The sequence below is a fragment of the Mauremys reevesii genome, linkage group 9 (assembly GCF_016161935.1).
Source record: "Mauremys reevesii isolate NIE-2019 linkage group 9, ASM1616193v1, whole genome shotgun sequence".
NCBI lineage: Eukaryota > Metazoa > Chordata > Testudines > Geoemydidae > Mauremys > Mauremys reevesii.
The window spans coordinates 88,719,399-88,745,794 of record NC_052631.1 but is presented as its reverse complement, the minus strand read 5'-3'; the positions used below and the strand labels follow the sequence as shown (position 1 = coordinate 88,745,794).

General features: G+C 40.8%; 1 protein-coding gene across 16 annotated transcripts in view; it reads right to left on the bottom strand.

The window, feature by feature from the left end:
* Positions 1-26,396, bottom strand: part of TENM1 (teneurin transmembrane protein 1) — a 697,978-nt gene that overhangs the window by 414,707 nt on the left and 256,875 nt on the right. Inside the window, exon 1 of one of the 16 annotated variants that reach the window (XM_039487531.1) lies at positions 6,498-6,519. The exons of the other annotated variants lie outside the window; for them this stretch is intronic. The gene's annotated coding sequence lies outside the window, so the exon portion shown is untranslated. Of the gene's footprint in view, positions 1-6,497; positions 6,520-26,396 lie in introns of those variants that run through there. 16 annotated transcript variants of the gene reach the window in all.

Below are 26,396 nucleotides of genomic sequence, written 5' to 3'. Positions count from 1 at the left end.
AAATGAGGAAAAAAGTTAGCTCTGTGGTTCAAATAATATAATATAGATTAGCTTATTTTAGAGGCTGAAGGTGATTGAAACCAAATTGGAAAAAGGCAGGCAAGAAAGCCTGGCAGACAACAGCCTGTAGCAAAGAGTATTGTGTCTCATCACTGTATGTTAACTACTGATTTCCACTGAACTGTAATATATCCCAGACAAAAGAACCTTTGATGAGACATAGTTTAGGTTGCAAATAAATATCTATTGCTTTAAAAGAGCATAATTAGAAATCTTTAGATATTAAAAAACTCAAAGATCAGGAAATAGAGAGTTAAGGTTGAAACAAAGGAAAATGAGAAAACTAGAATACTATATCAGTAGCTCAAATAAATATAATGAAAAAGTTTAAAATAATTCAGTACCAAGCTTAGCTTTGCCCCTAACACTCAACTACCTATGAGTAAAATGCTTTATTCTCTGAAGTATCTGGATAGACATGTTGTTTGGTTAGACACACACAAAAATGACTCCCTCAAACAGTGCTATGGTTCTTTCAATTGTTTCTGTCTGTGTGTGTGTGTCCCTCCCATAGTCCCTGGCTGAACTACTCATAATTAAGGCAGCAAGTTTGTCACGGAGATCACGGAAGTCATGGATTCCGTGACTTTCCATGACCTCCGTGACTTCTGCAGCGGCCGGTGCACCTGTCTCGGCTGCTGCTGGGACAGTCTTGGGCCACTGCACCCCAGCACCTCCCCCCTCCCAGCAGAGTTTGGATGGGGGAGAGGGAAGGAGGTTGGGGGACCGGGCAGGAGATTAGGGGACAGGACGAGGTGAAGCAGGCTCTGGGCAGCGCTTACCTGGGGAGCTCCCCAGAAACAGTAACATCCTCCTCAGTCTGCTGCTAGGCAGAGGCATGGCTAGGCAGCTCTGCGGGCTACCTCCGCCCAGAGCGCTGGCTTCACAGCTCCCATTGGCTGGGAACCACAGCCAATGGGAGCTCCAGGGGCGGTGCCTGCAGGCGGAGGCAGCATGCAGAGCTGCTTGGCCACACCTCCACCTAGCAGCTGAGTGAGGGGGATGCCTCTTCTGGGGAGCCCACCAGGTAAGCACCTCCCAGAGCCCGCATCACCCTGTCCCATGCCCGAATCCCCTACCCCCTCCCACACCCAAACTCTGTTGCTGCTGGGGTGCAGAGGCACGGAGCCAGGTAGGGAGCCTGCCAGCCCCACCAATCTCCCTGATCCCCCAGCAAGATAAGGATACTCTGTTTTTTGTGATCATGAGGGGCTATTAGAATAACTCTAGATGTGTCTCCATTGATCTTGTCAAGCACACGAGCTAGGAGGGGGGTGGAAGGAAAGGCATATAGTATGGCAGCATTCCACTTGATGAGGAAGGCATTGCCCAGAAAGTGTGGACCGAGCCCTGTTCTGGAGAAGAACTGGGGGCATTTGGTGTTTTGTGCAATTGCAAAAAAGATCACTGGAAACCCCCACATTCGGAAAATGTCTAAGATTATTGGTGTGTTCAGCTCCCACCCACGGTCCTGATACAACTTCCTGCTTAAGGTATCTGCCATGGTATTGAGGCAGCCAAGTAAGTATGAAGCCGTAATATGGACATTGTGCTTGATGCACCATTGCCAAAGGCGCATGGCTTCCACACAGAGGGAGTGTGATCACGCTCCCCTTGTCTGTTTATGTAGAACATACAAGCTACATTGTCTGTGAGAATCTGTGCTGTCTTGTCTCCAATTAGTTGCAGTAAGTGAGAACAAGCATTCAGAACCACTCGCAGTTCTAGTAGATTTATATGAAGATGGGACTCCGTCGTGGACCATTAGCCCTGTATAGAGGGTGGTTGCAGATGTGCTCCTGACCCTAGGAGGGAGGCATCCGTGGTGATGGCAATTGATGGTGAGTTCTGTAAGAAGGGCACCCCTCACAAACGTTGTCTGGGTTGGTCCACCACAAAAGGGAATATTTGATTGTCTCTGGCATGGTGAGGCGCTTGTTTATACTATGCTTGTGTGGGACATAAATTTGTTCGGAGCCGGGCTTGTAGGCACCACATATGTAATCTTGTGTACTGGACAATGAAGGTCATGGTGGCCATGTGGCTTAAAATTTGTAGACAGGTTCTGGCAGACACTTGCGGGCTGTTTTGTACTGTGGAGATCAAATTGGTCAGAGTTAGAAATCGTTTTGTTGATAGGGAGGCTGTTGCTTCGAGGAAGTTGAGGTCTGCTCCAATAAATTTCAGATGTTGAACTGGTGTTAGAGTGGATTTTTGCATGTTTATCTGAAGGCTTAACCTGATAAACAGAATTATTGTGTGTTCATTGGACATTATCTGTTGAAAGCACCAACAAGACAGGCAGCCACAGTCATCCAGGTAGGGAAAAATAATGATTCCCTCTCTGCGTAAATAGATAGCTACTACGGCTACTACCGTTGAGAACCTCAGAGGTGCAGTGGAAAGGCCAAAAGGTAGCACTTTGTATTGGAAATGGTCCTGTCCTATTGAAAATCATAGGAATTTTCGATGTGAGGGATGGACGGATGGATATATTAAAATATGCATCCTGGAGGTCGAGGGCTGAGAACCAGTCCTCTCTTTAATGCTGGGATTATGGTGCTGAGTGTGACCATTTTGAATCGCTGTGTTTTCACAAATTCGTTGAGTCACCGTAGGCGGAGGATGGACCTCCAACATCCTGTTTTATTCTGTGTGAGAAAATAGTGGGAATAGAACCACTCTCCTCTGTATTTGAATGGCATGTGTTCTACTGCTCCTAGATACAAGAAGCGGGTTACCTCTTCTTTCAGTAAACGCTCGTGAGAGGGGTCCCTGAAGAGGGATGGGAATGGGGGATTAGTAGGGAGTTTGGAAGTAAGGGGGAATGGAGAAACCAGTTTTGATAATTTCTAATACCCATCTGTCTGTTGTAATACTCTGCCAGATCAGGTAAAATAGAGTCAGGCGATCTCCAAAGGTCTCGTAAGTTGTAGATGGCACCAGCATTGAAAGAGATGGGGTTCTCAGGCCCTCGACCAAGGATTCAAATTTGTTGTCGTCTGGAAGTTGATGGTTGAGAAGTAGTATTCAATGGAGCAGATCGAAGTCTCCTCAAAGTTGTCTGTTTCCAACCCTGATGGTTGTAGTATCTGTTGCGTTGTGCATATGGAGGGGGTCAGAATCATTGAGGGGCTTGATAGTTACTGTCTGTGACAAAGTGGGACCGGTTCTTAATGTTTCCTCTGAATACTGTGTGAGTACCTCAGTTTCCCCAATGCATTTCTTAAGTCTCCAGTGTGCATAAATTGCCGACACTTTGTATCCTAGCAACAAATGGCTGGGGCCCTTCCCCCCTTGCAAGGGGATGGCTAAAGGTGAACGAAGAGATCAGGTGACCTCCTGGCCCGGAAAGAGACAAAGGCCAGAAAGGAGGGGCTGGAAGGGTTTCAGTGGGGAGCTGGCTGGGGACAGGAAGTGAGGGCAGACGTGGGTATCTGCCTCGCTGGGCCCCAGAATGGACCCAGCTGAGGGGTCCAGTTCTCTGTACCTACAAGCTCTGTTTTAGACCGTGTTCCTGTCATCTAATAAACCTCTGTTTTACGGGCTGGCTAAGAGTCACATCTGACTGCGAAGCGAAGTAGAGGTGCGTGCAGGACCCTCTGGCTTCCCTAGGACCCCACCTGGGCAGACTTGCTGTGGGAAGCTCACAGATGGGCATATGCTGAATGCTCCAAGGAGAGACCCAGGAGGTGAACCGTGTGAGCTTCTTGCCCTGAAGACAGTCTGCTCCAAGGGAGAGGAGGCTCCCTAAAGTCCTGACCGGCTTTGTGGGGAGCAGTTCCAGAGTATCGCCCGGGGACTCCGTGACACCATCATCTTTCGATCTTAGGTGTCTGGATACCCAGAGATCACAATGTTGCCGAGTCCTTAAGAGTGTGCAACGACCCATCTGTTTTGTCCGTGAAAAATCTGGATCCCTCAAATGGTAAGTCCTCCACAGTTGACTGTATTGGCTTTGGGAATCGAGATAGATGGAGCCAGGAGGCTTGTCTCATAACAACTGCGGTTGCTATGGATCTCACAGCTGAATCTGCTGAAACAAGGGCAGCTTGTAATGCTGCTCTGTTTATGAGCTGACCTTCTGTGATGAGCAATTTGTATTTCTCTTGTTTATCATCTGGAATAATGGCAGTAAATTCAGAGAGACTCACATCTATCATAGTTATTGTGGTCATACTTTGCAAATGAGGCCTCGTGGTTGGCAATTCTCAATTGTAAGGTTGTAATATAATATGCTTTGTGGACGAAAAGGTCAAGGCATTTCCAGTCTTTGTCATACGGAGTGTTTTTGTAGTATTGTTGCCTACCCCGTTCATTGATGGCGTCAATCACCAATGAATTCAGTGTGGGATTCAAGAAAAATTTCAGAGGCGTTTGTAGGCACATAGTATTTTTTAAATCAGACCACTTACAGGTAGGTGGAATTGTTGCAGGGGTTTGCCAGAGCAACTTCACAGGATCCATAATCACATCATTCATGGGAAGGGCAATGTTAGATGAGGTCAATGGGTGCAGTATGTCAACTAACTTGTGTCGCAATTCCTGGACTTCTTCCAGGGATATGTCCAGTGAAGTGGCAACTCTCTTGGTAGAGGTCTTTAAATTGTTTAAAATTATTACCTGTGGTGGGAGGTTGGGGCATAATTGTGTCGCCTGGTGAGGATGAGGGGAAGTGGACTTCAGGTGGACTGTCTTGATCAGAGAATTCCTCCTCCTCCTCCTCTTGAGCCTCCTATTCAGAGGTGCCAGGTGCCATTGTAGTTGGAAGAGCACAGTGGGCATCCAGGGTTGCCCAAACCAGGGTTGGTTCGGAAGATTTGTTGGGTAGCCTGTGCATGGAAGGGCATGCGTGGTAGTAGCAGCCACAGGGGAGGAATGTGGTAGAGAGCACTCAGCATCCTCATCTCCCTCTTCATCCTCACTGGAGAATTGTGGAGTGGACGGAGGTGGAGAACTGAGTTGGCTAACTGCTGCGGGTACCAAGGTACCATCGGTGCCGTGGATGGCAGACTCCTGTACTGACAAAAGGGAGAGGTCTTTATGGTGGAGGAATTGCTGCAACGTGCCCGAAATTGGTACCGTTGGCGTGGAAGGAAACAGTACCGCATGTTGGAAATGGCTTGTCAGCACTGGTGTGTGACTGCAGTGCGTGATGGCTGCACTAGGTGACAGCATTATCACTGGAGTTATTGATTGCTTATTAGGATCCACCGGTAACGTCGCATGGGGTTTCATATTCTCTTGCTGCTTGTGACTGAGTTTGATTGCTTGAGAGCTTTCGGTTTCTTGGTACCAACGGTGCCGGAGGGGCCTGCTGTGTCGGCCACTGATATGGCCAGTGTGGTCAGTACCGGGAGCATTAGCTCGTGAGCGGAGAGCCTTTCCTTGGCCAACCCCAATATTGAGGATGTGGTACTTCATTTTTGCCACCTTCTTGGTGGGTTGATCAGGAGCCAATGCCGTGGAGGAAAGGCCCTTATTAGAGGCTACCAATGGCAATTTCTGGCTGGGTGGTGTAAGTACGCAGGCTTAGAGGCAGGGCGGAGAGAGTCTCCATGAGGAGAAGTTTCAGTTGGAGATCTCTTGCCTTTCCAGTGTGAGATTTCAGATTGTGGCTGTGCAAACACTTCTGCGGTATATGTGTCTCACTGAGACACTGGATACACTGAGAGTGTCCATCTGAAAGAGGTATAGAAAGCCTGCAGCAAGTGCAGCATTTGAATCTTGGGGAGCCAGGCATGCCCCTCAGGGAGCGTACTCTCCCCGTAAAAAAACAAAAGGGGAGAGGTACGATAACCGCGTTGCTGCGGTAGGAACGGAAACCTACAACCCTATGAGGAAAAATTAAAATAACTTTTTTTTAAAAGAAAAAGATGGTGATAACATAGGAAGGCTAACTATTCTAACTGAAAACTAAAAACTAAGGGAAAGCTAAACTATTCCTAAGCTGCGAGGCGCTGCTAAGTGCTCCGACTCAAGCCTAAGGCAGTAGAGAAGGAACTGATGGGGAGTTGGTCACACAGTGCCAGTTAACCGCCCGAAGTGGCATGAGATGGGGACCACACATGTGTGACCCAACCGGGCACTGCTACTTTCAATCTCAGGCTATGGGTGCAGGGGCAAACCAACATCTAAAGTGGAGCAACCACAGGGAAATCACTCGAAGAACATATGTTATCTGTGATACATGCATTCACAGTGATTTATCTTCCATGTTTTTTTTTTAATGCAAATTGGCACAATTACATCCATTGCAAAGGAAAAAATGTTCTTCAGAAATATCGTCTCTGACAGAGTTAAGTTAGCAAGGGAAAGGCTAAAATCAGTCAGCCTTCCTTCAGTTTGGTGCTAAAATTTTAACAAGATGCTCTTAAGAAGCCCAGAAGACAAGCTCCTTCCATCATTTTAGTGGTTATAGGTTTATATTAACTGACCTCTGAGTGGATGTGACAGCCCTGGAAAGGGACAAGCATGGAAGAATTCCACTGATGGATATGCACACTCTAGATGTGTAGGTTTGCAGTGACTCTGTGCATATGTAAATTAAAAACAAAAAAGAAAAAGAAAAAGAAAAACAATCATATGTACATTTTAAAAAAGTGTATCTCTTTCAAAAATGCCCAGTTTTTCAATTCCCCCAAAATACTTTGCAATATAAATACATGGTTCCTGGGGGCTACTTATAATTGAATTATAGGGTGTCATTCACATTATGGCTAGTGACAATCTCTCAGCTTCCCTTCACCATCCTCTAACCACCAGTTAGAATACTCATAAGGCACCCTGTAATTCAATTATACTATCCTCAGAGAAACATATAATTATGTATAAAGAGACCAAAGCCATTATGTAGCCTCCATTCATTTTTTGTTATGAAAGGATTTGTCTAAAGTCTGGTGTTAAACAATAGGTCTGAAATAATCTGCACCTGATGATTTTCCCAGATATAACACCATATCAAGTCATTTGTCAACGTTAGCCTGTTTCAAAGTACTAGGCTCAAATTTGACTTACGACTAGGCTTGAAAGGATTTGATTTTTATTAGTAAATGTTGATTTTACTGTAGACACACAGAGATAAAAATAATATTTCCATTGACGATCAAAATTTTTACAGATAGGCCAAAAAAGAAAGATACTGCTTGAAAACAATTTCAGGGTATTTCCTTACTATATTTTGACATATGATGTTGACAATTTCTCTTTTAACTGTTATAAACATTCACATTAGCTGTTGAAATTATTAAAAAAAAATCAATTCTGCCAAGCTTACTTATGATGTACAGTAGCTAAGCATGTATTATCAAGTTGCACTGAACCTCTTACGGGGGGTGGGGGGGGGCAGAGAGAGCGCGACGGGGAGGAAGAGGTTGTCCTGTGAAAGTTTCAATTAGCTAAATTATAATATAATTAGCTACTCTGCAATATATATATATATTATATTTTCATACAAATGAATATTATGGTTATGATGTTGTATGTTATTAATACAGTGGTAGATGTCCCTAAGTTAGATGGTAGAAATTTTAGTACAATAAATTTAAAACCTTCTTCCTCGTCCTCAGATTTTGTTTTTCCAGTCCTAGTACTATACAGCAATAAGTAATCAGAAAGTATTTTGATGTTCCTTTGAATAAAGTAGGAGTCTTGCTTTAGCTATAGAGGGACAGAGTCTGCCGCTGCTACTACTCAAGTTGAGACCCTCATTCACTCCTTGTATTTCCATAAGACTACTGATGAAGGGAGGTCCCAATCAGTGTGAGCATCCAGCCCAAAATAAGGTACGTTTCTGAACTATTACTACAATAAGACATATTTGGCCACAAATAGCAAACAGTCTATGAAATTTATATCAGGCTCACATAAGAATTCAACCCTTAACCTTAAAAAAAAAAAAAAAGGAAAGGAAAGGAAATAAATGGTTTTAGATTTGCAATTTAAATAAAAAATAAAGCTCATTCCCATTATTTCCATGTTCATTCATTTAATTTTAATTATGAACCTAAGTCTATCTCCACTGTCTGTTATTTTAAGTCCATAATAGGATACCCATTGAGTTAATTAAATCACTTTCAATATACTTGTCTACTTTACTGTTTAAAAATCTTTATTCAGCATTATTGTCCTAAGAAAGGAAATTTTAACATCTATATTTCCTTGAGTAACTTAAGACATACTGTGCCTTTTAAAGTATTAATACACAAAATTAAGTGGTCCAACTTGGTTTTCAGCTTAACCAAATAGGAAGATGTTAATTTATTGTGTGTGTAACAAAGAAAAAAGTCATGAATTATAAAACCAGACAGCTAGAAATATAAGAACCATACAGGAATACAATTAGGTACATGGCAAGAAGAAAGTAAAAATCCACTCTGCTACCCTGGATTGCTTCTCTCTCTCTCTCTCCACGCTTCAATTAACTATCTCCTCGGTGGAGAGTCAATAGGCTGGAAGCTCTCAGACAGGATAACCAGCAGTTCTTTATAGTATTAGAGACCCCTAGTTGTAAGGGATTTGAAATCTTTCACAAAAGTTTCACTGAATTACACAAATCACATTTAAAAAAAAAAACAAAAAAAAGAAGCAGCAGAATTTGATCCATTGTTTTACTTCTGGCATCCTCAATAAGAAATTGCATCTCCTTAATTTCTGCACATGGGTAATAAAAGAATAAGACTGGAAGGAACAAAATTTATTAATGCTCACAGGGAACTGATTTTGTAAAATATGCCCACAACCTAATAGATAGACCCTGGCTTCAAACTCCAGAAAGATATGAAAGACATTCAGTATTCCTGACAATATACTCTTGGAAAGAGTCTTTTCCTGGACCCAAAATTTGCAGTCAGGTTAACCAAGTACATTTGAGCAAGTACCACCATGGTTAATCGTATAATTCTGTTTATACCCTAAAATACTGTGGATGATTGGCTCCTACTTAAGATTGATTCTAGCAGTACCGCTTGGGCAGAGAGTTCCAATCATAAACTGTCCATTGGAGTGAGGGAGAAGAACCCATTGTGTATTTAGCCTCATTCTTATTTATTTTTCCCAGGATTGTCTATGCTGTGAACCTGCTGATTTTTTTTAAACCTGACTCATATCCTCCTTCAGTAAATTCAAGATAAGCCATCAGATTAATTCAAATGTCCTTTCATCATTTAAATAACATTTACAAACCAATGTCACCTACTTGTATCCCTGATACGACAGTTACTCCCTAGTCTCCTTCTTGGTTAAGAGTGCAGTAGTGTTTCAGACATGATTAGGCGGTTACACATGTCACATGTTGATTTTGTAATGGTGGTCACTGTATATCTAGCAGAGGGTGAAAAAACCACTGACTGACACTATTTCATGTATCATTACCTGTCAGTTAAGAAAAGGAAGGGTTTTCAAAATGATCCTGACATTGCCTAGATAGGTACCCTCAAAAAGTCTTATTTTTCAAATCTCTCTGCCTTTTTGACACGAATCTAGGTCACTAGAGCAGCTTCAGACTCCAAATGAAATCAGTTTTACATGAAAAATTCTTGTATGCTGCGCAGGTCTAGGAATCAAGTCACACATGACTTCACTACTACTCTAAGATGACATTTCCAGGGTTATGGATGGTGTTATAATTAGTTTTATTTTATGAATACAACTGCATCATTGTCAATTTTAAGTATACAACTTAGTTGTAACTTTCTTAACCACTAAGGCAATGAAGTGTAGTATATTTTATGTAAACATACAAATAAATATAACTGCATGTTATGTCTGGGACACAAACACATTAAAAAGGGAGATGGGGAGGGGTTAAGTTGTGCCAACACCAAAATTTTGAATCTGCAGGTCCGAATTTTATATTGAGCTACATCACACAGAAGTCAGTAAAAATAGATATATAGCAAATATGAAGTAACATAAATCAGACAATCTTGTACAATTATTTAAAACTGTGTATATTGCTTTCTACACAGAAATAACATGTTATTCTCCACATTAACAATTGGTTTGACTAAACATACAAATTTTGGTCAAATTCCTTTACTCATCTGCCTCCTGTGCACAATCCATCTCCAAAATCAGGAAAAAAATAATTATCATTCAGAGTTTAAAAAAAAAATCAATTGATAATGCTTTTTTGGCTAGTAGTTTTTGTTTTCTTTATTGACAAGGTATCCCATGTGTTTATTTTATTTTGCCACTATCTTAAAATCAATCTGTTGATGCCTTGGAAGACAATATGACACAGTCTCTTATCTGTGTCAATAGTGTAGCAACTGCAATCTATTGTAATTTGTCAGTAATTTATCACGATACATCCCGAGTGCCAAGATTCAAATATCCATATTATGTGACCAAACTAATAATATCTCATCTGTTTAGCTATAAAAGCAGTAAGTCATAATCACTGAATTGTTCAGTCAAGATAAAAGTGAAATCTGGGAAGACACAGGGGGAGAAAAATAAAAGCATGATTTTGATATCATACAGCCTATCTGACATGGCTCCACAGTTCCTACATATTATGCCCCCAAGTTATAAAGGGTTGTTTTTAGTTTTGTTGGCCAGCTGCCTGGAGCCCCACTGCTAAGGACAATGGACTGATTCCTTGATATAGCCTGAAAGAACTCTAGGCTCTGAGAGTGAGCCAATTTGGACAGAAGGAAAACCATAGTGGAAGGGGGGGAGGGCTGTGGAAGGGGTAAAGGTATGTAAAGACGTAGCTTACTAGAAGAAAATATCACATCCAAATTTGTTTGTAATAAAAGAGCAAGATTACATTGGAGAGCCCTAAAGAGGAAAACTGATAAATCTTTGTGACATCGATCCTCAGAACACAGCAAAACAATACATTTTAATTTTGTGCTGAATTTTAATGAACTGATAAGACCTTACTTATTAAACACTAAAGTGAAGTTACAAAGGAAAATATCACAGTTCTTCAGTTGCAAATCCCTCAGATCTGTGATTTTAAAATGAAATAGGATACACTAATAAAAATATGCTAGGGGAACAGATGAAAAAATATTCTGAAAATGAATGGATAAATACCTAAAAAAAATTAACATTATTTTCTCTGCCATTAATCTCTAACTTTAATGAGATCAAAATGATATTTCAGGTTTTATTTCACATAATTAAATGACAATTTCAGAAGCAATAAACTTTCACATTCTGTATTACTTGTGTGAAGAGATTTCCGTTGTTTTCTTTGCAGTAGTAATTAAAATATGGCAAAGGAACATAACCTGAAAGTCCCTGACAACTCTCTGAAGCTATTTTGGAAAACTGGATAAATAAATCACTACCAATTTTTCAAAATGCATAACAGATTTTTAAGAAAGTACGCTAATAGTTCCAAAGGATCTGCTATTGTGTAAAGGCCTATTTAGTGAATCTTTAGTTCAGCAATTATAATAATGTCCCAAAATAATACAATTCAAAGCCCCTGTATAATAAGCATACAACTAAATTAAAATAGATTATTGTCACAACAGATTACAAGGAATCTTTACATAGCAGACTTTAAAATCCCACTTAGATTGTCAGGACTGAATTAGAGACAATAAAATTGATGTTAAAGACTCCTGGATTGTGACTGGAGATTCATATACTAATCCTAGCTGAACAGTAATACATAAATAACCCATGCTACTAGGGGGTAATGTTCCTCTACAAGTGCTGTCTTTCAGGGAAGATATGAAATATAAAGATCTTATCTTGCAAACTCTCATTCATGAGAGAATGTTCTTTTCAAGCCCCTTCTTCCCCACCAATACATCATCATCTTTCTTAATGGTAACTATTTCTTGGATCTACTATCTAGAGAGAAAAATTACAAAGTAAAAATCCCATGACAAATAACAACACTGATGGTCCTTACTGGGGCCAGATGTTGGCATTATTTCTTAATTTGACTTTGCAAGAAGTCCTACTTACTTTCTGAATCAATTTGAATAAGGATATCAGATTCTGGGCCTTTATGATTTATTCGTTAATCACATACATCAGAAGATATTACAAAACAGAAATTACCCAGTAATGCTATCACCACATAAAAAGTTTTATTTGCAGAAGAGGAAAATCCTTGGCATTTCTGGATACAGTTCAGCATAACTAAAAAGGTGTTTTTATTATGCTGACGGTATAAATATCAGATGAATTTCACACTCTAAAAGCAAACAGCATGTTACTATAGGAGACCTGTTCAAAGACCTAGACTACAAAGTAATCTTCAAATAAACGTATAACATAAAGGATACCTGAAAAAGTAGATCAATTGCTTTCATTAAACATACACTAGTATTCTCTGAGAGATTCACTTGTTTTTGACAATTAATGAGACAAGAAAATGCCACTTTCTGCTAAAAAGAAAAGATGAGACAAAAGTAATAAGTTGAACTAAATTCGATAAACAGTTGAACTTTCTACAATGCTACAATATAAAAGAAATCTTACTGCATGTATGTTTACTGCTTGGACAAGATAAAATTCAGTGGGGGGGCTGCTCCCCAGCAGCAAAAAGGGGAGGGTTTGATGGCAAATCAGAGACAGAAGGCCAGTGTGGGTCCCCTCCTCCGTGTGAGCAGGAATGTGTGGAGTCAGACACAGAGGGGGGCCGGCTAAGGAGGAAGCAGGGGCCCAAGCTGAGCTGGAGAACAGAGCCAGGCCAGATCCAGAGGGGCCAGAGCTGCAGCCAGAGAGCCAGAGGATCCACCACCCAAAGCCCGGAGGTGTGTGGTCACACACCTAGCCCCTGTCCTAGGTGGGCACAGGGCAGCAGGGGGGGGGGTTGAGCCCCAATCCTGGGCCCTTTCTTGTTGGGGCTACGAAGAAAGCCAAAAACAGAGAGTCAAGAGGGCAGGAGGCCTCTGGTAAAAAAAAAGGGGAAGGGGACTCAGATCCTCGCGCTAGCCCACTTCACGGGGTACACAGAAGCCAGGAAAGTCCCCACAAAGCGGGACCATGCAGTGGCAGACAAGAAAGATGTGGAAAAGGTATTTGAACTCCTGGAAGTGTATGGGACAGGGTGCCTATTGGAACCCGACTAAAGGAGTTCTTGCAGCTGGTGTTGGGGCCGTTGATGACTCCTCCGACGTGAAATGAAAAAGCTGTCCAAAACTGGTCCCAACAGGGGAGATGCTGAAAGTAATGACTGAGGTGATGAAAGAAAAACCCCCCCAATTTTGCAAGATATCCAAGGCCCCCAGACCCGAAGAAGATCTCCACTGAAGGACGAGCTGGGCAGATTGGCAGCAGCAGGAAAAGGACCCTGATGATGTTTCATATCAAACCACTTAAAAGAGAGAGATCTGACCATGCATAATACCCGATTTGTACAGCTAACGGCAGCTAATGGACTTGCCATCCCTGGTGGGGGGTTGAAGAAGCTGATGTAGTACACATGTCGAACAATCCCTGGGAAATGCATCTAATTCTATGTTAGGGTGGCAGGGAGACAGAAGGTGGTTATACCTCCTGGAGGCTTGTCGAGAGCACCCTGGGGCCAGTCTCCTAATGGGCTCCTGGTTCTGCGGGACAAAAAGTAAAAAAGGCACACAGGTTATCACGCGCAAGTGGCACCCGATGGAGACTACCCATTCCAGTCAAGTGGACCTCCAACAGCTAACCCCTACACAGGTTGATGGCGGGACTTCGGTTACACCACCACAGTGACACAGGAGGTAAAAACACATCTTGGACCTAGTGACTCAAGGTGTCCTAAAGAAAGCCACAGTCCGTGGGCATCACCTGCAGTGATTGTAATAAAAAATGGTGGGGGTGCGATTTTGCTGTGACTACAGGAAACTGAATGAGTGGAAGAGTCACTGGATGCATTAGGAGTGCAAGAAGTGTTTCAAACCTCGATTTAACGTCTGGTTATTTCGGGCTGTTTGAATGGACACGTATGCCCATCGGCTTTGTGTAATGCACCTGCTACGTCCAGAGACTAATGGAGGTGATATACCTGGATGATATTATTGTGTTTTCCAAGGATTTTGAGAGTCATATGGAAAATGGATTGGTTTTTTTTCACATTGATTGAAGGAACAAAGCTGAAAAGCCAAGCAAGTGCTGCCTCCTACGTGAAAAGTCAAATAATCCAGGTAGATGAGGAGAAGACCAGGGCACTGGAAAATTGGCGGTCCCCAAGAATGCCAAGCAAGTGCGGCAGGCTCTAGGTTTGTTTGCACACGTTGTGCTGCCGCTATATGGGACTAGTGGCCAAACCACCCAAAGGAAGGGAAAGGACCAATGTTTACAATCCACTCGATACCTGGCAACGGCTAATTTAGGTGGCGAGAATCCAAAGCCCGAGGATGAAGTGACGGTAATCTCGGGTACTCATGGGAGGAGATTCAGAGGGATTATTACCGTGGAGTGTGTTTCGGGTAACATACCATCCCCGAGATGATCATGGGGGGAGACAGGGAGGAGGGAGGCACTCTGAGGTGATGAGAGAAACTATTACTGGGCACACAATGTGGCGGCGTGCAAGCATGGGATCCGTCAGTGTGTGTGTGTGCCTTAGCAAAAGATGTGTTTCCTCCCGAGCCCCCCTTGACCTGTACTAATGTGACTGCCCCAATGGAGGTCCTAGCAATGCAGAGGGTATGAGAACATACTGGTTCTCACGGACATGTTCACCCGATTCACTGTTGCAGTTCCAACTAGAAACCAGACAGGCGGACAACGGCTGATGCCCACTCGGGAGGGGGGGGGAATTGAATCAGAAGTGATAGCTGAATTGTGTAAACTGTATGGAACCGACACTGCACGATATGCTAAGAACTGTCCATTCCAACAGGTTAGGTTTCCTTTTTTATCTCATGTTTGGGGGGGGATCCCAGGTTGCCATATATCTGACAGAGAGAGGGCCTGAGGAGGATGTGGTGACCAATTTGAAGTGGTCAGTCCAAGCCCACATGTTGCTCACACAATCCCGAGCTACCAGTTTACACCCATTCGGCCTGAGAGCGGAGTCCTGAGAGAGTAGTACACAGGGACCATCCCACAAAACCGAACAGAGGGGGGACAGAGGGGGGCAAACCCAAACTAACGAGAATGTATGGGTAACGAACCACCAGTTTAGCACTAAAGGGGAGGGTTTGATGGCAAATCAGTGATTGACAGGGCAGGCCGCTAATCAGGAGAAGAAGGCCAGTGGGGGTCCCTCTCCGTGTGAGCAGGAATGTGTGCGGAGTCCAGACAGAGGGCCGCCGAGCAAGAGGAAGCAGGGGCCCAAGCTGACAGCATCCCTGCAGCACAGCCAGGGCCTGAGAAAGAGGCCTGGGGCCTACAAGGAACAGACGTGGACACCTTACCCCCCCCCCCTAGGGTGGCCAGGGGGGGGGGGGGGGCCCCCCCCCCCCGGGCCTGGGCCCAGTCTTGTTGGGACGAGAACTCTGCTGCCACAGGAGTCCTCAAAGGGGCAGAGGCCTCTGGTAAAGGAAGTGGGAGCAAGGACTCAACATAAAGAAAGTGTTTTTTCAAGATATAGCTCTGAAGACAACCTGCAAAATCCTACCAGTTCTCTGAAAACACGCAGTTAATGTTTATCACATTTTACTTACACAGGTGATTTTGTTTTTTTCCTACAAATATATCCTCTATGTGGCATGATGGGTAAAACAAACTCCTACATGGCATTCTATCTGTAGACCTCAAAAGCATGTCACAAAGATAAGATCCTAATTTTACAGATTGAGAAACAGACACAGTTTGTTCAAGATCACCCAGCAGATCAGGAACTTAGCCAGGAATAGAACCCCAGTAGTCTAGTACCATATTCACCAAGTCACAAAGCCTCTCAGAGTGAACACATGCATCGTTTATGCAGAACTCCCTTTGACAGAATATAACTATGAGGTGATTATAAAATGTATTCTTCTCACAACAAATATTGACTTTTTGTTTGGGGGAAAAATAAATCAAGAAAAAAGTATTTCAACCAAAATTCATTCAGAAATTCTGTGATGGTGTTTCATGGGAACAGTTCAGTCCCTCATACTCTCATTCTGCACCGCAAGCCAGATCACTGATTGGACTATATCTCCCCATTATGAATGACAGTCTCCCTCTTGGTGAAAGGAGGCAGGACATCGCAGGATGGGGAGTTCCACAGCCATGTTGCATCATGGGAGATGAAGTCTAGCTGGGGACTCTAGGCCATAGAAGAGAATGGCACATGAGAGACTGCAGCGGCATATCTGACTTGAAAATTTTAAATATTTTCATCAAAAGGGAAAGCCTGAAAACCAACATTTTCTATGAAAAGCAGACATTCTGAGAAAATATTTTTCAAAACCCCAATTTTATGTCAAAAATGGTTTTGACTGAAAATTTTCAATCAGACATAGTCAACTGCATCCAACTTGGCAATTCCAAGATGGTTGTGCATCCTATCTCATTCAATAAGGAATAAAAATAACATTCCCAGGCTAAAATTCTGCTACTAGTCACACTGTACACCTCCCATTAAAGTCACTAGAATACAGGAGTTGCCACATGGAATCAGTCCAGTATACCATATCTGACAGTGGCCAGCACCAGATCTCTCAGAAGAAAGTGCAAGACTCCACCATTAGGCAGATGTGAGTTAATCTATCCCCTGTAGAAATCTCACTAACAACTGCATAATACTTGAAGCATTATAATTTGTCCCTTCTAAAATGCTGCACTTTCAACTATGTACTACAATTCCTCTAGATACTGTTATCCACATAAATGTCCAATCCATCATTGATTCTTAGTAAATTCTTGGCTTCAGTGACATCCTGTGGCAATGAGTTCCACAACCTAATTATGTGATGTGCAAAGTAGCATTTCTTTTTAATCTTTTAAATTTCTTTTTAATTTGCTACTTTTCAATTTCTAAGTCAGGGACAGTTGTCAGGGTGTAAATGAGAATGTGTTCGCCAGAGATTAGAGTGAGAACACAAACAAACAACTACCACTCTGTGCTGCCCTACTTATGAATATAAATCCTGTGGCTTTTCTGTGGTTTTGGCTGAGAAAGGACTTTGGGAATAGAGTCACATATTGAAGACTGGAAAGCTAATACCTGGCATTTGCTTGAGTTCTGTGCATTAGTAAATGGTCTGCTTGCCAAGTAAACCAATATCCAGGGTTCGCCTCCTTCAGCTTAACTCCTAGGATTCAGTCCACCTTTGAATCCTCTGACCCCCACCCTTCACGAAGAGGAATGAGGGTACACACCAAGGGATTTTCACTCTTTGGAGGCATAATGTCATCTCCTTCTTCCTCCAGGCTAACAGGGTCCACCACTCATATTCTGGGTCTTTTACGCATATTGACCTTTAAATATCGGTCCTTACTCATTGGCCTGAATCCAGGCCCCCAAACAACACAGCCAAGAAGACCCCCCCAAAAAAATCCACCCCCCCCAAAATGGACAACTTGCCAGTCTTTCCCAGAAGAAAATAATTCGTTCCTGATCCTCCAAACTGACAAATTAGTCAGACCCACAGCATCTTGAATACACAGTTTAAACTATACTTCTGTTACAGGGCTGGAAGGAAACAGCAGCAGGACTGCTGCTGCATGCCCATAAGAGTGTTATAGACACCAAAGGGGGGGTGGATCACAAGAGCCAATCAGCTCTCCCTTCCCCCGCAGTATTAGCCAATGGCTACAGGGAGATATGGATTTGTTCTCATTCAATTATCATTATAACACAAACCAAAACACTGGAAGAAAACAAGCAGCTGAAGCCAGAGAAACTGGGCCAAACTACAACTTTGATCAAGTCCCACATAAAACTTTAAAGTAAACATTATAAACGCTTAAAAGAAAAAAAAGATTTAAAAGAAAATACTGAGAGATTAACCCGTAACATGACACCTGAAACACTACAATATACCTTCGACAATTATTGATAAGGTCACAATCCTGTAAGAAGCTGAGCAATTTCTGCATCCTCAACTCCTACTGACTTCAAATACCATGACTGATGCATTATATATGTTGATATAAAAATCCCGATAAAAGGTGTTCTGCATCATTTGTGATCCGGACCATATACAATATGGGTGGACAATTATAAAATTCATTACTGGGGAGAAAAAAAAAAGACACTGTCTTATTCAGTCTCACTCATCCCCCTATTGAATTATTCCTCCAGATAGGCACAAAAATTGTATTTAATATTACAAATAACTTGTAATTTTTATTTTTGTGCATAGACAAGAATGAAGTATTTTATTCTCACTATGGTCCAATTTTTAACACCTGCATGTTCTAATTAGGGATGTGTAAGTAATAAAACACATGCTACCTAATGTATGTCTACCAGCAGGAGCACACACAACCCCACCCCAGCTAATTTCCAGTAAAGGTGGATGTTTTGTATCTTAATATAATGCTTCTAGCAGAACTGAATGACCCTCCATCATCAATTTCATGGTTATCATCAGTTTCCTCTGAAAAGGTGTTGCAAGGTATTAGTGTACTGTAATTGTAAAGACATTTATAAAAAGGTACCACATTATCACAGGATGGAGTATTTAAAGAAAATAAGCAGCAACCGCCATCATCCATTTGGAGAAAGAGCACCTGCAAAGATCAGAACAAATAATTTCTGCACATCACCTTGCACTTCTTTTTCAGTCTCTTTGATGATCTATGCTCCATGGTCTTCCTCAAACAAGAGAAGAACATTAAGCAGAGGATTTCTGAATTCAGAAAGGTAAGTCAGGTAGACTGGAGAAAGAGATTGGGACAGAGATACAGAAGGATGTTTCTTCGTGGAAGTTCATTCAACCCCAATAATTTCTACTGCTTCTTCCATTAGTGGATATATCAGAAGTTGTTTTGAGCGCTTACATGAAAGCAAAAAACTTAGGAGAGCAGTTTAGTCTGAGAACAAGAGAAAATAGCCTCAAATCACAGATATCTGGACTTGTCCATCATGCATTCAGATTCCCCAGTCTGCTCATGTACAAGTATTTACCGAGAACCAGAGAGTGATTGCTTATTTAAATAAAGGGGGGACTAGATCAACCGGGATAATTAAATTGCTAATGAACACAAAACAATCCGCATTCCAAGAATGGAAAATAGAGAGGGTAGATACTTTCAAGAAATATGAATACCTGAAAAACAAAAATGTGATAACATTATTCCATACACTAATATGGAAGTAGGATGTCCAAGACGCAGACACTGTTGTCTCCTTCACATTATTATCAGATGCTAGCAAAAATGGTTATATACAAACTATACTCCTCAAAAGTATACTAAGTCGTTTACAAACATGTTAGGTCCCTACATAACGAGCTTACATCTAAAACAGACTGATTTTACTGATTCCATTTGAGAGGAAGATGATCAAATGTTGGGACACTAGCCTGAAACCTGGATTCAATGCCCTCTCCACCACAATCTTCCTGTGTGACACTGGGCAAGTCACCTAGGGTTTGTTATACACATTTTTTGTGTGTGCTGCTTAACTTAGATCATTTTGAATCTTATATAGTTAAAATAGTACAACCTCCCAGTATCAAATAAATTTAGGGGAACAACCTTTACCAGTCTGAGGCACGTATATATCATTATAACTGTGACCACATTAGGGGCTGTACCAATTTAGCTATTTTGGTTAAATAAATAAAACAACAGACTTAAAAAGAAATATTTCAATAGTACAAATACCGTATATAGACCAGGCTTTAGCGTCTCTGTGCCTTAGTTACCAATCCATAAAATGGGGTTAAAATTAATTCCCTACCTCACAGTGCTGTTATAGCAATAAATGTACTAAAGACTGAGATACTCAGATACTATACAGTAATAAAACTACTTAAGAAATACTCTTCTCCCCTCCCTAGCCATGTATTTCTTAGATTATTAATTCTATCCCTAATATCCTATCATTTACCTGTGGCTGTCTCCATTATGCCTGAGTCCAGGGAAGGGACATGGCAGACTCGTCTCTCCTGCCATCTGCAGCAGTTCCTGGACATGCTGATCACTCTATGACAGGTTGGATCACAGAAACCCCCTTGGGGCTGCCAACTGATGTGCCAAGACTACTTCTGCCCTGCCTGGTTTGAGCCAGACCCGCTAGCCTGCTGCAAACCCAGACCCAGGTCTGAACCACACCTCCTAACAACAGTAGGCTTAATTGAAAGCAGCTCACAGAAGTGTTCCTGCCTTTAACACTCAGATGCCCAATTCCCAATGGGGTCCAAACCCCAAATAAATCCGTTTTACCCTGTATAAAGCTCATACAGGATAAACTCATAAATTGTTCACCCTCTATAACACTGATAGAGAGATATGCACAGCTGTTTGCCCCTCTATTCCCCCAGTATTAATACATACTCTGGGTTAATTAATAAGTAAAAAGTGATTTTATTAAAAACAGAGAGTAGTATTTAAGTGGTTCCAAGTAGACAGACAGAACAAAGTGAATTACCAAGAAAAATAAAACATGCAAGTCTAAGCCTAGTACAGTCATAAAACTGAATACAGATAAAATCTCACCCTCAGAGATGTTTCAATAAGTTTCTTTCACAGACTAGGCACCTTCCTAGTCTGGACACAATCCTTTCCCCTGGTCCAGCCCTTGTCCCAGCCCAGGTGGTAGCTAGGGAATTTCTCATGATGGCCGCCCCTTTTTTCTGTTCCACCCACTTATATATCTTTTGCATAAGGCAGGAATCATTTGTCCCTCTGGGTTCCCACCCCTCCTTCTCAATGGAAAAGCACCAGGCTAAAGATGGATTCCAGTTCAGGTGACATGATCACATGTCACTGTAAGACCCCAAGCCTTCATTCTTCCCAGCCTGACTCACAGGAAGGTCTGCCTGCAAACAGCGCCATCCACAGTCAATTGTCCTGGTTGATGGGAGCCATCAAGATTCCAAACCATCATTAATGGGCCACACTCTGCATAATTACAGTTGGCCCTCGGTTATATTTAATATATTTCTAGTTTCAGATACAAGAGTGATACATTTATACAAATAGGATGAACACACTCAGTAAATTATAAGCTTTGATACTTTACAGGAAACCTTTCTCATGAAGCATATTCCAGTTACATTATATTCACACACATTAGCATATTTTCATAAAATCATATAGAGTGCAACGTCACACACTCTTCCTCCCAAGTCAGCAGGAAACTTGGGAAAAGGCTGCTCTAGGTACTGTACCACACTGATATGGTGCTGCCCCAGTGCATGGAGTCTGAACAGGAGCAATAAGTCATTTTTTCAGCAGCTGGTTCACATTATTACATAATTGTATTAAAGCAGCACCCAACTGAGAATAGAGCCCCACCAAGCTAGAAGATGAACACAAACATAGCAAGAGACAGTCCCTGACCAAAATACCTTATGATCCAAATAGAAAAGACAGACAAAGGGCAGGAGAAAGTGCCATTATTCCCATTTCAGAGATGGAGAATTGAAGCATAGAAACAACAACTGGCATGCCCAAGGCCTTTAGTAAGAATTGATCGAATAAATTTATTATACTTGTATATGTATAGTTTCTGGCAACAGGACTTCTCTCCAGAAATCTAACTATGAGAGAGAGAGAAAGAAAGAAAGAGCTCTATCAATTCCAAATATCTTAATTGGATGTTAGTTTCCACACAGACTAGTGTGATTTAAAAATCAATGAAGCTGGAAAGTAAAGGGAAGAGGGGAAGAACACGATAGAATTAATTTCAGAATGACTCATCTTAGCTCTTTCATTGCTATGGCAATGCCCATCTGTTTAAAACTACTAAGAAAAGCAGTGATTCATTATTCTTTATTATGAGAAACTGAATTGCTAATCCAAGATGAATATCAAAATAAATCTGTTTTCCTTTAGCTCATTTCAGATAAGTGACGTTTGAGCACTACTCTCCTCATTCACTTACCTTGCCTCTCTTTTCTGAGACTTACGTGGCCCAGCATATAAGCATTGCCAATCTTTTGCTCAGGTATGAAAAAGAAACATAGTGCGTCCGTCCAGTTGTTTTTCTTTGGTCCCAAATTCCTCCCCATCTATATCTTGCCATTGGTTCCTTCCATACTTTTAGCAACTGTTTAACATGACCTCTATTTACCTCACCTTCCCAAACAGACTGTGTACTGAACTCATCATCTTGTTCTTTATTAGGTGAATGATTCTTAATTCTCTGACTCCATTTTCTATTCTGCATCACTGACATTGGTTAGAAACAAAGAGACCAAAGTTATATTCAATACTGTTTTTCCATTCTGATTTTCAGACGAGTTTCACATGGCATATGTTCCTAGAGCAAGAGAAAAAGCTATGTAATTTGAAGTGATACATATGTGCCATATATGGCTTAAATACTATAGAATAGCTAAATGCACATTCCAATACAGTATTTGGCTTCATATGCACATTTTTTTTCCTCAACACTTATAAACATTCAGGAAGAAAATCCTACAGTCTGGTCTGCCCCTCTGTCTTGTGGTTGAAGATGATGTGATAGGACAAGATGAGAGCTGCCGAGATTTTTCAAAGTCTCTTTTTAAGAACTCCGAGAAGGTGAAAGAGAGGGTGGCATAGTTTATCATCTCGTTATTTTGTCCACCAGCTAGGCTTACAAACCAATACATGAATTTTGGTTTATTAACTTCCAGTTCCACATTTTCTGTTTTTATCAAGCATAATTGACATAGTTCTTCAAACATATCACTAGGCCATTTTTGTTTAGACTAATTTAGTCTGTTTTTCCTTGCTCCAGTTTATAACATTCATTATTGAAAACAACTTGATCTCTTTACCAACATTTGTTAATATAGGTTATTGTAATAACTTATGAACTTTCACATACTTTTTACAGCTGAGCTCACAATTAGGGCAAACTTTTAGGCCCAATTATTGCAACAGATTTAGTGAGATGAAGGTAGAACAAAGAGGTGGATACAGCAGCAATTTCTCTCCATAACATAGTTACAGGAGGGGAGAGAACTCTTGCAGGCCAGAGGCTGCAGTAATGGCTACAGTGCAGTCCCACAACTAGGGCATGGTGGAAACCTGTGGAAGTCACTCTAGCCTATTAAGTAAATGCACTGGGATTAAGTTTCGGTTTTACAAGGCTGATTTCCTGAGACGAATAGTTCTTGGGGACAAGTATTGTACTGAATTTTTTCTTTGTGTGTGTTATGCATTGTTTCTCATTTCATACGAATAGCTCTAAGGTACTCTAGAATGGACAGAGTTGTTAAATGCTTAGACTTCTTTACTGATAACTTGCAGCTAAAGCAAGATTTCAGAAACCAATCTTGTACCACAATTTGAAAGATACTATTAGCACAACTTGAAATGCTTGGTAAGAATTGTTATCTATGGGCCTTGGTTTTAACAGTCCATTCATAGGCAAAACCACTAAACTCAACAGGAGTTTTGTCTGAGTAAAAACTGCAGAATCAGGATCTTAACATATTCTGTGTTATAAACATAGTAAAATAATTTATAAACAGACATTTGAAAATATAATGAAAAGAATTTAAGAAATTTTCATTTCATTATTGGGACTGAAGTTTAGACACTTTTTTTTACTTTTAAAACACAACATTGGACACCGCTTCCCCACCCCCACTCCCCACAATGAATGAATCAATGTATTATTGTTAAGATAATTTTGTTAAAATAGCATATCTAAAAGCTGCTTTTGGTAGTTTCACCTTCCACAGCCAATGAAATCTATTATTTAAAAAGAAAACATTAACTAGAGCATGTGATTTTTTTAAAATGACTCCTCCAGATAACACTTCGCAATACAAATATAGAACACTACTAAATATGAAAATCTACTCAAAACAGTTGCATTGGGTGCTAACTGCTTAGTTACAAAAGCATATACAACTCAACATTAGGTTTTTCACACAAAAAAGCAAAATAAAAAAATAAAGCCCACAGACATAGAAGACTTTAGTTTTGGAGACTGATAAGCTATTTATAAAAATAATTCCCAATTTTAATTTTAAAAAAAGGGAAGTAAAATCTAAGAAAAAATACTAGAAAGACTTTGTATTGAAAACTAAATAGTATTTCTGAAGTGCTTTGAGATCTTCGGATTAAAAGACACAATGTAGGATTTTCAAAATCACATAGCATTGGCTTGATTCACTTTGCTAAGTCAATAGAAGTTTTACCACTGACTTCTGTGGGAGCAGAGTTAGACCAATACTAAGCATTTTTTGGGGAAAAAAAAAAGAAAGCAAAAAACCCACACACTACAAGAGCATAGTGCTATTAATAAACCAGTGACATATAGGAACATCACTCCTACAACTTCCTAAAATGCAGGAATTGTAGGGGGAAAAGATTGTAGTTTACTTGTTTTATAATGCCTAGCAGATATTTTTAGGACATCTAAATGAGCTTTGGTGTGGGTCCTTCAAATATTTTTCCTTACTCGCGACACTGAAAACTGCCAATGTGTCTTCTCTGAAGATAAGGTCACAATTACAAAATAGTGTGTCTATAAAATGAGTTCACACTATAATTGAGGTTGAATACCCATTTATTTAAAACTGTAAATGAAAATTGTTCAAGCACTTAAGATTAAGAACATTTTCTCCTATTTTTGTGTATTAACAATTACATGAACATAGGACACACCATGTAGCCAAATATAATCAATAGTTTAAACGTCATCATCATCTTGACCATATATCAATCTCTCTTCATCGCTAATAGTTAAACAATCAGTTAGTCTATATATCAATCCAGTGGAACAAAGAAATAATGGAAGCCATCATATTTAGCTTTCATGTCATACAGAACTAAACATGAATTTCTCTTTTTCTTGAGAAGGACTAATGCAGAATTACTATAGTGCAATGCACAAATATTTACATATCTGATCAGGAGCCTGTCATATATTACTATATTCAGAAAATTAGCTTTGATACTTGGTAACAACGTATTGTTATTTGGCATTTACATGGTAAAGTTGACCTAAGAAGTTAACCACTTAATGCTAAGCATACATTAACAGCAACTGCTAGTTAGGGGCTGTGGTTATTGCAACACCATCTTAATTACATTTATTTTTAATGTTGTATGTCAAAGTAAAAACTATACTTTTTATTTTAAAAAAGAAACCAATTTTCTTATCTAGCAACTTGAACTCTGCTTTTATGTAAAGAAAATAATGAACTAACATTTGCAAAACAAAACAAAAAACCATAACCACTAACAATATTCAAGGATATAATCAAAAATACATCCAGATGTTACATTGGGTATCTGATAGGAAAGATGTGAAAGCCCTGAAAAACTGGTATTACAGGGTGTTAGTGTCCTTCCACTGTATGGCAGCTGCCATATTTTTTGTACTGAATCCTGCCCCTAAAAAGATTTTTCTTAAACAATAAAAAGATTGATACAGCCCCTTTAATAAATCACATTTATCGCAGAACAGGACTTGTAATGTGTTGCTGGAACAAAAGAACTGAAATGTTATCAGATCACAGGCAGATCCACTTATGCTGCATATCTCCACTATACCTCAGGAGACCAAGTGTCCAAAGAAAGCAGCTGTCATAGGCACTGAATGCTATCAGATCTGCCTCTTCTTTTTAGGATGCAGCACGTGCATCTGCAAAACTGGAGGTGACAATGCTGCCTTATCGTCTCAGAACTTTTAAAAGGTTAATGAATTCTGGCAGAAAATAATACCAATGTTATAAAAAAGAAACCTTTAAATTCTGATTCCAGTCACACCAGGAAAAACACAAATTATACTGCTAGGCATGGTTAAAAACTTGAATGATAAAACTACTACTTTAAAACTTTAAAAATTACAGTTAATACATTTGCTAGAATAGTATACTGCAGAATAGTATCTCATTTTTCTGCTTTGCACATTGCCCAGCAGGGAGAGCACAGCTACACTAACTGATAAGCACTTGTGTGTCGTAAGGCTTACCAGGACTTGTGCAAGAGGATGCAGCTATCTTTCTCTCTCCTTGCGCTCTCCAGTGCAATGGCGCCGCTAATGAGAGATTTCGAAAATCTCGACTAGTTCTGAGATCTCCTGAGACTTAGTCCTCCTTTGGTCTTGTTCACTGAAACTGACTAGACTGTGTTTACTGTTGGCAAACATGTGCGCATGCAGCACCCGCCCCAAACGCCAAGAAGTCCCCCCCCCCCTCACCAGTGACAAAGGGGCGGTAGGGGTAGGGGCGTGCAAAGCTGCACACCGCCACACACAGAGATAAGAGACAACTGTCAGCTGTAACTGTGTATTTCTGTACTCTTTCTTTACACACCAAATCCCAGTCCAACTCCCCCCAAACCCCACTGTATTTATATTATTATTAAGCGGTTTTTGTTAC